We start from the raw sequence: 13725 nt of genomic DNA, 5'->3' as shown, positions 1-13725 counted from the left end.
AGGTTCCTGTCACCACCTCCACCTGGGACGTCAATGGACCAATGACCTGCTGACAGCTTGACGCAGACCCTTAGACCTCTCCGTTGGACTTCCCCAACCGGACCCAATGCCCTTCAAACCCCAGAGGAGGAAGTCACCTTTGACTGACCGAATTGCAATCCTTCCTTTGCATAGTGACGGTCACTCTGACTGGTTGGATTGCAATCCTTCCTTTGCATATGAGCCAACCAATAGGAAACCGTTCTGCCTTACAACGTTATGTAAACCCCCCCCCCAACCTTATCTTGGCGCGACTTCCCGACTCACTCTTTCCCTCCGTGAGTCGTGGAACCTCGCCCGAGGGTGCCTGCAATAAAATCTGTTCTTGGACCCTTGCTTGCCTTGGCGGTCTCATTTCCATTTAGTTACTAAAAAACCTAACAATGGAGTCTCTTGATTCCTTTATGCTTTTTTCCAGAGCCACCAGTAGGTTTATAATTGTGCTTCTGAATTGGCTTTCTGACATCGAATTGTAATCTAATTCTGTAACTCTGTGGCAGAGAGTACTGTTTCTGATTCTTTTGTGGTGAGTTCTTCTTTCTAGTCATTTTGCTCAGTGCAGAGTGGCTGTATGAGTGGGCTGAGTCAAGAATATCAACCACGATCCAGGGTAAATTTCACCCCAGATGATTCTGCCAAGGTCAGAGACCAGAAATTGAAAACCAAGGTCAGAATGAAATAAAACAAAAGGACCACTAAAGTGAAAAACAAATTTAAAAACAAAGTAGTGGGGATCCCTGGGTGGTTCAGCGGCTCAGTGCCTGCCTTTGGCCCAGGGCGTGATCCTGGAGACCCAGGAACAAGACCCGCTCCCTGCATGGAGCCTGCTTCTCTGTCTGCCTGTGTCTCTGCCTCTCTCTCTCCCTGTGTCTCTCATGAATAAATAAATAAAAATTTTAAAAAAATAATTTTACCATTTTCTTTTTACTTTTTTAATGTGGCTCCCAGGAAAACAAAATTAAATATATAGATTGTATTTATGACTCACATTATATTTCTTTTGAACAGCCCTGCTTTACTACAGAGCATGCCCTTGAGCCCTTTTACTTAGCCAACCATGCATAAACATCATTGGTGTGTACAGAAAACCTAGAGCACAGAGGTTATGTCAGACCAGAAGACTTGTCCCCTATGTCCTAAGGAACATAACTGCATAGGAATAGGAAATGAGAGAGCTGGCAAAACAATGTGGAGCAGGAGAGGTAGACTCCTGCCACAGTGACCTTGCCACTAGTGGCATATGACATAAGTTCATGATTGCTATGTTTTAAAAATATTAATTGGAGGCGCCTGGGTGGCTCAGTTAGTTGGGCGTCTGGCTTCAGCTCGAGTTATGATCTCAGGATCCTGGGATCGAGCCCCATATTGGGGTCTCTCCTCAGCAGGGAGTCTGCTTCTCCCTCTGCCCCTCACCTCGCTCATGCTCTCTCTCTCTCAAATAAATAAAATCTTCAAAAAAATAAAAATAAAAATATTAACTGGATGTAGTATGTAATTTGGACTGTGGGGGAAATTAAGGCATAAAACCTTGTTACATTGTTATTATATTGCAGTTAATAACTTTGGAGACCTGCAAGGGTAGGGACAGGGTGATGCAGGGATAGAAAGGACTGTAGAGGTGTCAGGGTACCACTGATAAAAATTAGCAGTAAACATAAATAAGTCATGATATAATAATAGCTTTTATGGTGATGATGACAGTGTAATTATCTCATGAAGTTTGAGTTTCTCTGCAACACACAGTTCTATGGATATAGCAAACTCTTGAGAATGCAACTCTGTCATGTTGGGACAAGGTCAAGGCTGAATTACACAGGGTGTCAAAGTCTAGAAACCTAGGAAGACATACACAATGATGTGAAAGACATCTTCAATCTATTAAAAAATACATCTGCTTCCAGACTTTATGATCATCCTGTATTGGGAATCCTCCAGATCAATGGTTCTCATCAGGAACCAGTCACTTTGTCCCCTAGGGGACATTTGACAATGTCTGGAGACAGTTTTGTTTGTTCAGACTGGGGAAGGGGGTGCTACTTTATCAGGAAGGGTGCTAAACATCCTCCACTGCACAGGACAACCCCACACAACAGAATTATCTGGCTGCAAATGTCAGTAGTGCTGAGATTGAGACACCTTGTTCTGTATAAAGGACTCCATGTAGCTGAAATGTCCCCTCAATAGAGAAGGGGGTGGGGAAGAGAATCTTAAAGATTTTCTAGGGTTGAAGAGAAAGGGAGGAGGAAGTAGAGATAAAGACTAGAAACATCACAAAGAGAGAAGAGTGAGATTGAAACTAAAGGAGGGAAGATTTTCAAGGAAGATTGTGGGCAATGGAGCAGAAGCCCATGGAGAAGTAACTGAGATGTGAACATGTTGAGGAAACACTTTTTGCATGGTTTAGGAATGAAAGAAAGACTGTAAATAGTGGCTTTAAGGCCATGTTTTGCAAACATTTTTTACTGTCACCTACAGTAAGAAATACAACTTAAGTCATAACCTAGTATATAAATGCTTCTATAAGTAACTGAAACCAAAGTTTCAGATTCAGAGCTTACCTTTCTGTTTGCTCTGATGCCTGGTATTCTCTATCGTGTATTCAAATCTAGTCTGATGTCTTTCACTTTTTAAATTTTCTGTTTACAATCTGCTACATTTATTTCATGACCCACTGGTGGGTCATCAAACAGTTAAAAAGGAAAAAAACAAAAACTAGTCTAGGAAAGGTAATTACCCTCAAGTGGACCTGAATAGCTGAAGTCAGAAAAGGTGCGCAGCCCGGGTGGCTCAGCAGGTTAGTACCGCTTTCAGCCCAGGGTGTGATCCTGCATCGGGCTCCCTGCATGGAGCCTGCTTCTCCCTCTGCCTATGTCTGTGTCTCTCATGAATAAATAAATAAAATCTTAAAAAAATAATAAAAGTCAGAAAAGGTGAAAGGGGAGAAGGGAGAGGATGTATCCAATGAGCTTCGTTAGAGGAGTGGACAGAGTTGGCATCATGGTGAGGAGACAGCCAGCCCTAAAGGGAAGATGGGAGATGGGCGCCACCCTGTGGGGGTGGACAGTGTGGAGCTTGAGGTGCACCTTTGAGGCCCTCTTGGTTTTCCAAGCGAGTAAGAGGTGATACTGACAGGAGAGTTGAGTGAGAGGGCAGTTGGAGGTCTAGGGAAAGTGGTGATTGCTTGGAAGGACCGCTCTGGGGAAACTGATCAGTCCAAATGACAGGGTTCCAGGGTGTCAGGGAAAGAGGGGATTTCCATGTCATCTATTACTCTAATTTGGATTGTGTGACACAACACACCTTTCTGCCAAACAGTGAGGGAAAAGATATGTAAGAATTGACCTCCAGGGTCCACATTATTCTGGTCACTGTATTTCAGATTGTTATTTCCCTGTGTGTTCACAGTTTCGGCTGTCTCCTTGCTCCTGTTTCCCAGCACTTCCCTTTGGAAGAAGCCCCCTCTCCAAATTCACACACATGTAGGTGTGTGCAGAGAACTGGGTAGATAACCCCTAGTTATCTACCCAACATAGAACTTATGTTATAACATGGATCCAGTGATTTTTGAGCCATAATAGTTTTATATTATAGTACATAAATTGTATGCCTATATTTTTGTTGTTGTTGTTGAGAGAGGGCGAGCCAAGTTGGGGTTGTGGTGTAGAGAGAGGCGCAGGAAGAGAGGGAGAGAGAGAATCTTAAGCAGGCTCCATGCCCAGTGTGGAGTCTGACCCTGAAATCATGACCTGAGCCAGAATGATAAATTGGACGCTTAATTGACTGAGCCACCCAGGTGTGTCTCTATGCCTATTCATAGATAACAAATAATTATTCAATCATTTTATCACATTTATTAGTATCTGTGTACCAAGAATTGCTCAAGACACCTAGGATACAGCAGGAAGGAAAACAAAGCCCTTGCTCTTATGGAGCTTATGTTCTAGTGGTTTAAGGGCATAGGGCAGCTTGTTTGTAAAAAAAAAAAAAAAAAAGGAAAAGGAAAAAAAAAAGGAAAGATAAACACATTCTGCACATCATTTTATTTGCAAAAGGCATAAAAATACTATTATCCACTTTTAGTTACAAATGTTTAACAAAAAAAAACAAGTGTACAAATTCATAAAGATCAACACTTGAATATGAAATTTAACTCAAAATTTTAGAAAAAATGGGTTGGATTTCAACAAACTTAATGAAAATGTCCTTCAATCTTTGGAAATACAAATGTCACTAGAGAGCCTGTTCCTGTTGTGTTTCTCATCTACGGCTTTCCTGTTCTTTAGTATGCAAATGAAGCCTGGGCCTCACAGCTAACTGCTCTCTTCTTTCTAAGCAGTTGAGCAGACCTGTTTTGAGTCCACAACAGCAGACTCAGCCATTTCTAATAGTTTGATAGCATAGGCACAAACTTGTAGCCCATCAGGTGTTGCCTCTTGCTCTTAGATTCGATGCTTCTTCCTCCATGAGCATTTTCAAGCATTTAAGTACTATGAAAACACAAATTACTGGGGACATACAGGTCTGGAGAAGCTTAATAAGCAGCCTTCTGTGTTGGAAAGTGCAGTGAACTGGGTTCAAAATCTCATTTCCTATTCCCCAGCTACTACTTTCTGCCTCTTTCATATTTGGCTCTTCCAGTTTAATAGGTTTATATTTCTGGTAGGCTACATGGGGGTTGCCATAGTAATCTCCAGAGGCCCTATAATTTCAATGCTCTAATCTTTCCAGTATAAGTCTCAGGTGTCATGTGTCTTCCATTTCTCATGTCAGATGCTGAGACCAACATTGACAGTGAGTCCACATCTACTCAAGGAATTTCTGAAGAAAGGGAGATGATGCTATCATGTGGGCTGCCGCAGAGTGTCTCTCAGGAAAGTGACTTTCCAGAAACATGTGAACTGGAGAAATACCAGGAAATCCCCACAGAGAAAAGTACTAAAAGAAAGGATGAGAGAATCCTCTGTGCCAGAAAACCCTTCAGATGTGAGGAGTGTGGGAGATGCTTCAGCTTTGTTGGATACCAGAGAATCCACACTGGGGAAAAACCTTGAGTGTAATGAGTGTGGAAAAGTTTTTGCTGTTAAGTCAACTTTAAGTCAGCATCAGAGAATACACAGTGGAGAGAAACTATATGAATGTCTCAAGTCTGAGAAAACCTTTAGGACTTCCTCCCAGCTACATCATCATGCATATGCTCACCCTCGAGAGAGGCCTGTCCTGGACCTTGGTTCCTTTGGCCTCCCAGCATTTTTTACCCCCTTTTCATGGTAATTACTGCCTTGCTTTTTTTGGAAAGCCACTCTGCCCTCACTCAACAATTGTTGTGGTATATAGGTGGGGCTCTCTTCTCCACAGCAGGGGTGGAACTTGTGGCCTAGTCTAGCCCTTCTATACTGTTCCTTCCCCTTGCCACAACGATGGGTTCAAGTGACCAGGTTCATCCAATCAGGTGCAACACCTACCTAGAAGCAACATTTATTCTGCTGGACTCAGATGTTAGCCTTGATCCATCATGAAGGATGAAAAGAAGACCAGCCCTGCAGATAAGAGAGAAATGGAGAGAACCAAATCTACCTCTGGGTTTTTCAGTGACATAAATCAATAAACTTCAGTTTTTTGCTTAAATTGTTTTGAGTTGAGTTTTCTTTCCTTGTTGATACTGAGCCATTTCAATGTCTCCTATGTTTCAAAGACCTTCAGATAATATAAACTTGATTTGGCATCACTGAGTCCATAGTATGAGGAAACCTTTCATATTTGGGATGTATTAGAAACACAGTAGCTGTGATTCTGGTGGTTTGCACAGAGGTAAACATTCAATATGAATGTGGAAAGGCCATTAACCCTCACTTAAGCCAGGTTAACATTCAGGGATCCCATTTGGAAGGAAGTTCTAGCAATTTAAGCACTATAATGAAAATTTCAAGTTTGTATAGGTCCTTTTCTTTGTTTGTTTTGTTTTTAATTAGGCTCTGTGCCCATCGTAGGGCTCAAACTCATGACCCGAGATCAGGAGTCACATGTTCTACTGACTGAGCCAGCCAGGCATCCCTTCAAGTTACTATAAAACTAAATCTCTGTCAATGAATATTCTGTAGGGAAGATTCGTGTATTAAATGGAAAGCCTTGTTTATTTCCTACTCGGTTTCTGACAGAAGTAGATGCTGAATTTTCAGTTTTAGATCTTACTGGATGTTTCTTTTTTGACCCACCTATAGTTAATTATATTAATGTTTTCCTATTACTTAGTAATATTTATGCTCTCATAATCGTAGTTGGATACACTAGTACACATTTCTTTATATCTTGCTGGGTAGTATTTGTTAATATTTAGGATATTGTCATCTATATTCACATGTGTGATTGTCCTAATAATAGGACAATTTTAATAATTTTAATAATAGGATAATTTTTTTCCATCTTTGTTGGGATTTGGGAGCTGAATTATATGAGATTGCTAGAAATAACTAGGAGGCTGTTCTTTTCCTGTACTTTGGAACAGTTTCAAAAGCCTAGCAGTTATCCGTTCCTTGGAAATTTGAAAAAAAAAAGTCCATCTAATAAAGCTGATTGGGCCAGTTGCTTTTGTTGGGGATAGTGTAGAGGAGAAGAGATCTTTGATTACTTTTTCAGTTCCTTCTCTGGCATTGATCCAATGACACTGTCTACTTCTTGAACCAATGTTGGTAATTTACAATTTCTTACTGACATTTACAAATCATTAGCCCTGCCTTTTATGCAGATTGTGTACCCTTTAAAAGAATATTTTATTTATTTATTCATAAGAGACACAGGCAGAGGGAGAAGCAGGTTCCCTGCAGAGGGTCTGATTTTGGACTCCATCCTAGGACCCTGGGATCATGACCTGAGCCAAAGGCAGAAGCTCAACCACCAAGCCACCCAGGTGCCCTTGTGCATTGTATTAAAAAAAATTTTTTTTTGATATATGCTCCTTGGCATTCCTAAATTTTTTGGTTGACAAAATCTGTATGAAGAGTTTTTATTACTCATATATTTGCATGCAAAATTTGACATTCGTCCTTATAATGCCTAGAATAGCATGGCTGCCATGACCTTAGATTTGGTAAGGGGAGCTGATAACCAAGGCCATTTCCTTGGCCTAAATCTAAAGCAGAATTTCTCAGACCTGACGCTGCCAACATTTGGGACCTGATAATTGTTTGTTGGTGCTGTCCTGTAGGGTGTTTAACTTACTCACTGACTTTTACCCACTAGATACTCTTTGTAACACTCTGCCTGACCCCACTCATGAAAGTCAAAATTGTCTCCACTGATCTAGAGAATATAGAGATTCTCTTCTTTGCAGGCTTGTCAGTCTGTGCCTTGTTATGTCGTATGCCTCCTTGTACTATCATCTACTTCATGACAGTTCTCAATCCCAGACTTAACCTGATGTTTGAAATATTGCCCTGAGAAGACAGCTTTACCATCTCCTTATTTGACAGCAATCTGTTCAAATAGGAGAAGACACTGGGAGGTCATCTCTTAGTAATGGACTTAAAATTGTGCAGACACACCAAAAAGTGATTCAGGCAAAGAAATGATAGAAGTCACCTAAGTCAAGGTTTGTTTGTTCCAGTTGTTGCCTCCCCAACAGAATATTAGCCTTTTATTTGTTATAGCTGTTCTTTAATAAACACTAATAACCAGTAACATTGTGTGTGCTTTCCTATGCTAGGTAATCCCCATTAACTGGATCTTCATAGCAGCCTTTGAAGTAGATACCGTTATCTTGTTTCAGTTAGGATATTGAAGAACAAAGAGATTAAGCAGGTTGCCCAAAGATACAGCTAATAAGTGGAAGGGCAGAGACTCAAACCTGGGCAATCTGACTTCAGAGCCCATGCGCTAACCATTACACAGCATTGCCCTCCTGTCTCCACTGCTTTTTTTTTTTTTTTAGCTTTATTGTATGATTGACATACAATTGAGTCATTTGCTTGATTTTTACAAAGGGTCTTGCTGAGATTTAGACTGGATTAATTTGAATATATATATCAATTGGGGATAATTGACATCTTAATATTGTTTTTCAGCCAATGAACACCATATTTCTCTGTTTATTAGGTATTCTTTCATTTTCCATTATTTTGTAGTTTTCAGCATGCATATCTTGGACAAATTTTCTTAGATTTATACCTAAATATTTTGTGATTTTTTTGTTCTATTGTAAATGGTACTATTTTTGAAATTTTATTAAAATTGTATTGTATTGGGGCACCTGGATGGCTAAGCAGCTAAGCATCTGCCTTCAGCTCAGGTCATAACCCCAGAGTCTTGGGATTGAGCCTGCTTCTCCCTCTGCCTCTGCTACTGCCTCTCTCTTTCTCTCTCTCTCTCTGTCTCTCATGTATAAGTAAATAAAATCTTTTTTTAAAATTGTATTGTCTCACAGGAAATTTTATTATCAGAAATTTCAGTTTCTAACAATTGATTTTTTTCTTTTTTGTAACCACTAATTCTGTGACCTTGTGAAATTCACTTGTTAATTCTAGGAGATTTTATAGACTCCTTGGGATTTTCTATGTAGACAGTTATGTCCTCTTGCAAATAGTAGCAGTTTTATGTCTTCCTTTCCAGTATGTATGCCCTTGATTTCTTTTTCTGGCTTTCTTGCACTTGTTAGGACTCCCAGGACAGTGTTGAATAGTAGTGGCAAGAGCAGACATACCTGTCGTGTGCCCAATCTTGGATGGAAGGCTTTCTGTCACCATTCAGTATATTTTCAGCTGCAAGGAAATAATTCACATAAAATTCTATGTCATTGTAGCCACTGCAACAAAACATTGAGTTTGTACGTTTTTGGACAGTCAAGTTTTGTGCATGAAATTTAAGTTCCACTATAACTTCAGTCTATTTTGTGGCTAGGGTTTTCAGAGAGCTGGGAGAGAAATTGATATTTTCCCCACCACTTTAAAGTCAAGAATAACAAACAGCAAATGTGCCATGATTATACACTATATTCTGGCTTTCCTGACTTACAGTGCTCTTAGTCTAAATTAAAGATGGATAATATAGGGGACGCCTGGGTGGCTCAGTGGTTAAGCGTCTGCCTTTGGCTTGGGGTGTGATCCTGGAGTTCTGGAATTGAGTCCCACATCAGACTTCCTGCATGGAACCTGCTTTTCCCTCTGCCTGTCTCTGCCTCTCTCCGTATCTCTCATGAGTAAATAAATAAGATCTTAAAAAAAAAAAAAAAAAAAGATAACATAGGAGTTAGAGAGAGAGCCAGGTATTCAGGCCATAAGGTGACCACAGGAGAAGGTGGCTCCCTGTGGAATCTGAGGAGTGGCTGAGGCATTAAGATAATTATGTTTGATGGTAGATACCACAATAGATCTGGATATGAGTATACATTTTCTTGTAGGTGGTCCAGTAGGACAGCACCAATTAGCTGTTTATTAATTCTAAAGATGCACTGGGATACCGTGTAGATAATTGGGAGTGGAAGTTACTCACCATTTAAGCAAAAAGGATTTCAGATGGGATTTCATTTCCCCATTCTAAAGGTCCAAAGAACATTGGATTAGAGTCTTGGTCAGGGAAACCCAAATTGCAAAATCCTACTGAATTTCTCTCTAAATATCAAGAATAGTATACACTCTGATTCATAAAATATGACTATGCAAGAAATAAGCAACACTGTTTAACTTCTAACCCTTCCCCATGAGTCACTTGTGACAGTATTGTTGACCTGCCATTCACCTGCAACAATAATCTTGCTCTATTTACTAAATGATTTGAAGGAAAAAAAAAAAACCTTACATAAAAATAAATAAAATATCATGGAGAAACAGGGCACTTAAGTTCAAGCCTTGCTAGGAGGCATCTGCTAATGCTCATTATGGCCAGGGTTGAAAGGTGCTGCAGTATGTAGTTTGTCCAAAGGGCTTCAAAACACATCTCAAGGGTGCCTAGAGGGAAGGCGAGAGGGAGACAGACCGTGAGAGAACGAGAAGGAAGGAGAGAAGATGGCGTCCACGGATTATAGTACCTACAGCCAAGCTGCAGCCTACCAGGGCTACAGTGCATACACTGCCCAACCAACTCAAGGATATGCACAGGCCACCCAGGCATCTGGGCAGCAAAGTTATGGAACCTGTGGACAGCCCACTGATATCAGCTATACCCAGGCTCAGACCACTGCGACCTATGGGCAGACCACCTAGGCAACTTCTTATGGACAGCCTGTCCAGGGGTACGGCACTGGTTCTAATGATACCATCACTGCGATGCTCACTAATATTCAGGCCTCCTATGCTGCTCAGTCTGCATATGGCACTCAGCCTGCTTACCCAGCCTATGGGCAGCAGCCAGCAGCCACCACACCTGCAAGACCACAGCGGTAACAAACCCACTGAGACTAGTCAGCCTCAATCTAGAACAGGGAGTTACAACCAGCCCAGCCTAGGATATGGACAGAGTAACTACAGTTATCCAGTTATCCCCAGGTACCTGGGAGCTACCCCATGCAGCCAGTCACAGCACCACCATCTTATCCTCCTACCAGCTACTCCTCTACACAGCCGACTAGTTATGATCAGAGCAGTTACTCTCAGCAGTTACTCTCGGCTACCTATGGGCAGCCGAGCAGCTATGGACAGCAGAGTAGCTATGGTCAACAAAGCAGCTATGGGCAGCAGCCGCCCACTAGTTGTCCCCTCCAAACTGGATCCTACAGCTAGGCTCCAAGTCAATATAGCCAACAGAGCAGCAGCTACGGGCAGCAGAGTTCATTCCAACAGGACCATCCCAGTAGCATGGGTGTTTATGGGCAGGAGTCTGGAGGATTTTCTGGACCAGAAGAGAACCAGAGCATGAGTGGCCCTGAAAACCGGGGCAGGGAAAGAGGGGGATTTGATCGGGGAGGCATGAGCAGAGGTGGGAGGGGAGGAGGACTCAGTGGAATGGGCGCTGGAGAGTGAGGTGGTTTCAGTAAGCCTGGTGGACCCATGGATGAAGGACCAGATCTTGATCTAGGCCCACCTGTAGATCCAGATGAAGATTCTGACAACAGTGCAATTTATGTGCAAGGCTTAAATGACACTGTGACTCTAGACAATCCGGCAGTCTTCTTTAAGCAGTGTGGAGTTGTTAAGATGAGCAAGAGAACCGGACAACCCATGATCCATACCTACTTGGACAAGGAAACAGGAAAACCCAAAAGTGGTGCTACAGTGTCCTATGAAGATCCACCAACTGCCAAGGCTGCTGTGGAGTTGTTTGATGGGAAAGATTTTCAAGGAAGCAAACTTAAGGTTTCTCTTGCTCAGAATAGGTCTCCAACGAACAGCATGTGGGGCGGTATGCCTCCCCGTGAGGGCAGAGGGATGCCACCGCCACTCTGTGGAGGTCCAGGTGGCCCAGGAGGTCCTGGGGGCCCCATGGGTCATATGGGAGGCCGTGGAGGAGACAGAGATGGCTCTCCCCTAGGAGGACCCCAGGGTTCCCAAGGGAACCCATCTGGAGGAGGAAATGTCCAGCACCAACCTAAGGACTGGCAGTGCCCCAATCTGGGGTGTGGAAACCAGAACTTTGCCTGGAGAACAGAATGCAACCAGTGTAAGGTTCTGAAGCCTGAAGGCTTCCTTCCACCACCCTTCCCGCCCCTGGGCGGTGACCGGGACAGAGGCGGCCCTGGTGGCATGCGGGGAGGAAGAGGTGGCCTCATGGACCGAAGGGGTCCGGGTTGGGGGTTCAGAGGTGACCTGAGATAGAGGAGGCTTCCGTGGTGGCCAGGGCATGGACCCAGGTGGCTGTGGCGGAGGAAGACAAGGTGGTCCTGGCGGGCCCCCTGGACCTGAGATGGAACAGATGGGAGGAAGAAGAGGCAGGCATGGAGGACCTGGAAAATGGATAAAGGTGAGCACCGTCAGGAGCGCAGAGACCGGCCCTACTAGATGCAGAGACCCCACAGAGCTGCCTTGACTACCAGATTTATTTTTTAAACCAGAAAATGTTTTAAATTTATAATTCCATATTTATAATATTGGCCACAACATTATGATTATTCCTTGTCTGTACTTTAGTATTTTTCACCATTTGTGAAGAAACATTAAAACAAGTTAAATGGTAGTGTGCTAAGTTTCTTTTCCTTCTTTTAAACAATGGGAACCCCATGCGAGCGTGCTCAGTATCATTGTGTGGAGAACCAAGAGGGCCTCTAACTGTAACAATGTTCATGATTGTGATTTTTGTTTAAATAAAATTCCAAATGTTTATATATATACAAACAAAAAAACCCACCACATCTCAAATTTCACTGCTTCTCTGCTTGGAGTGATCACTTACCAGAGATAACTGAGACATTTCTCCTCACTGGGATAGTCTTTTGTTGTTGTTGTTGTTGTTGTTGTTGTTGTTGTTGAGGGTTTGTGCAGATTAAAAGTCTAGCAACCCCTCCCAAGCAAAAAAAATCAAGCTCTTCCCAAGTCTTGCCAGGGATCACGTAGGTTTCCACTATTCCAAAGACTAATAAAATGGCCAACAATAAAGATCTTTGTTTTATGTCCAGATTTAATGGATATTATATGATGTAAGTGCCCAGAATATGCAAGTCTGTAGAGTCAGAAAGTAGATCAGTAGTTGTCTAGGAATGGAGGAGGCCTCACACAGGGATTGTATTAATTTTCTGTTGCTGCTGTAACAAATTACCACGAACAGTGACTTACAAGACAACACACATTTATTCAATTTACTTATTATCTTATAGTTATAAAAGTCAGAAGTCCAAAATGGGTTTCACCAGGCTAAATTCAAAGTTTAGCCAAAGTGTTGGCTAAGGAGAGACTTTATTTTCTTGCCTTTTTCAGTTTCTGGAAGCCACTTGTCGTGATTTGTGGCTCTTTCCCTCCACCTTCAAAGCCAGCAATGATGGGACAAGTTTCTCTCAATTTGTCACCTCTTTGGCTCTTCTCATGACCTCCATTACTTATAAGGACTCTTATGATTACATTGGGCCCATCTAGATAATCCAGGATAATCTTATTTTCAAATCAGCTGATAAGCAACTTAATTCCGTCTGCAACCTTCATGTTCCTTTGTCATGAAATCCAACATACGAATTCCAGACATCTTTGAGGGGAACAGTATCCGGCCTATCACAGGGAAGATGGCAAGTGAGCGCTGGTGCTGATAGTTACAGGGTTTCTTTTTGGGAATGATGAAAATATTCTAAATTGACTGTGGTGATCTTTGTGCGATTCTGTGAATATACCAAAAACTAAACTAAGTTGTTTACTTTAAATGGATGAATCGTATGGGATGTGAATTACATTTTAATAAAGCAAGTGTGTGTGTGTGTGTGTAATTTCTAAAACCAAATTCTGTGATCTTCCTGCCTGAAACCAGCTCCTCTTCCTAAATTCCTGAATTAACTGAATCTCCGTTAGTGACACCTTCATCTATCAGGTGGCTCAAACTATAGTAGATTGCTATAGCAGATTGCTCCCTGTCTCTCATCATCTGTTATTCAGTCTTTTAAAAAATCTCCGTTGTTTTCATTTCCTAAATAGTTCTGGAATAGTATCCCTTCACAGTCCTGGTCTTTCTTAATGTGACTGGATCTTTATCCCTCAGGAAAACAGGTTTTTTTCTTTCTTTTTAAGTATTCATTCATTCATGCATTCATTCATTCATTCATTCATTCAGAGACGGGGTTTTTTT

The 13725-nt window shown here is 41.9% G+C and overlaps 1 pseudogene; it reads left to right on the top strand.

The window, feature by feature from the left end:
- The first annotated feature begins 10031 nt into the window (after positions 1–10031).
- Positions 10032–11960, top strand: LOC121500756 (annotated as a pseudogene).
- The last annotated feature ends 1765 nt before the right edge of the window (positions 11961–13725 follow it).

The sequence above is a fragment of the Vulpes lagopus genome, chromosome 10 (assembly GCF_018345385.1).
Source record: "Vulpes lagopus strain Blue_001 chromosome 10, ASM1834538v1, whole genome shotgun sequence".
Taxonomy (NCBI): Eukaryota; Metazoa; Chordata; class Mammalia; order Carnivora; family Canidae; genus Vulpes; species Vulpes lagopus.
This window is presented reverse-complemented; position numbering and strand designations above follow the sequence as displayed.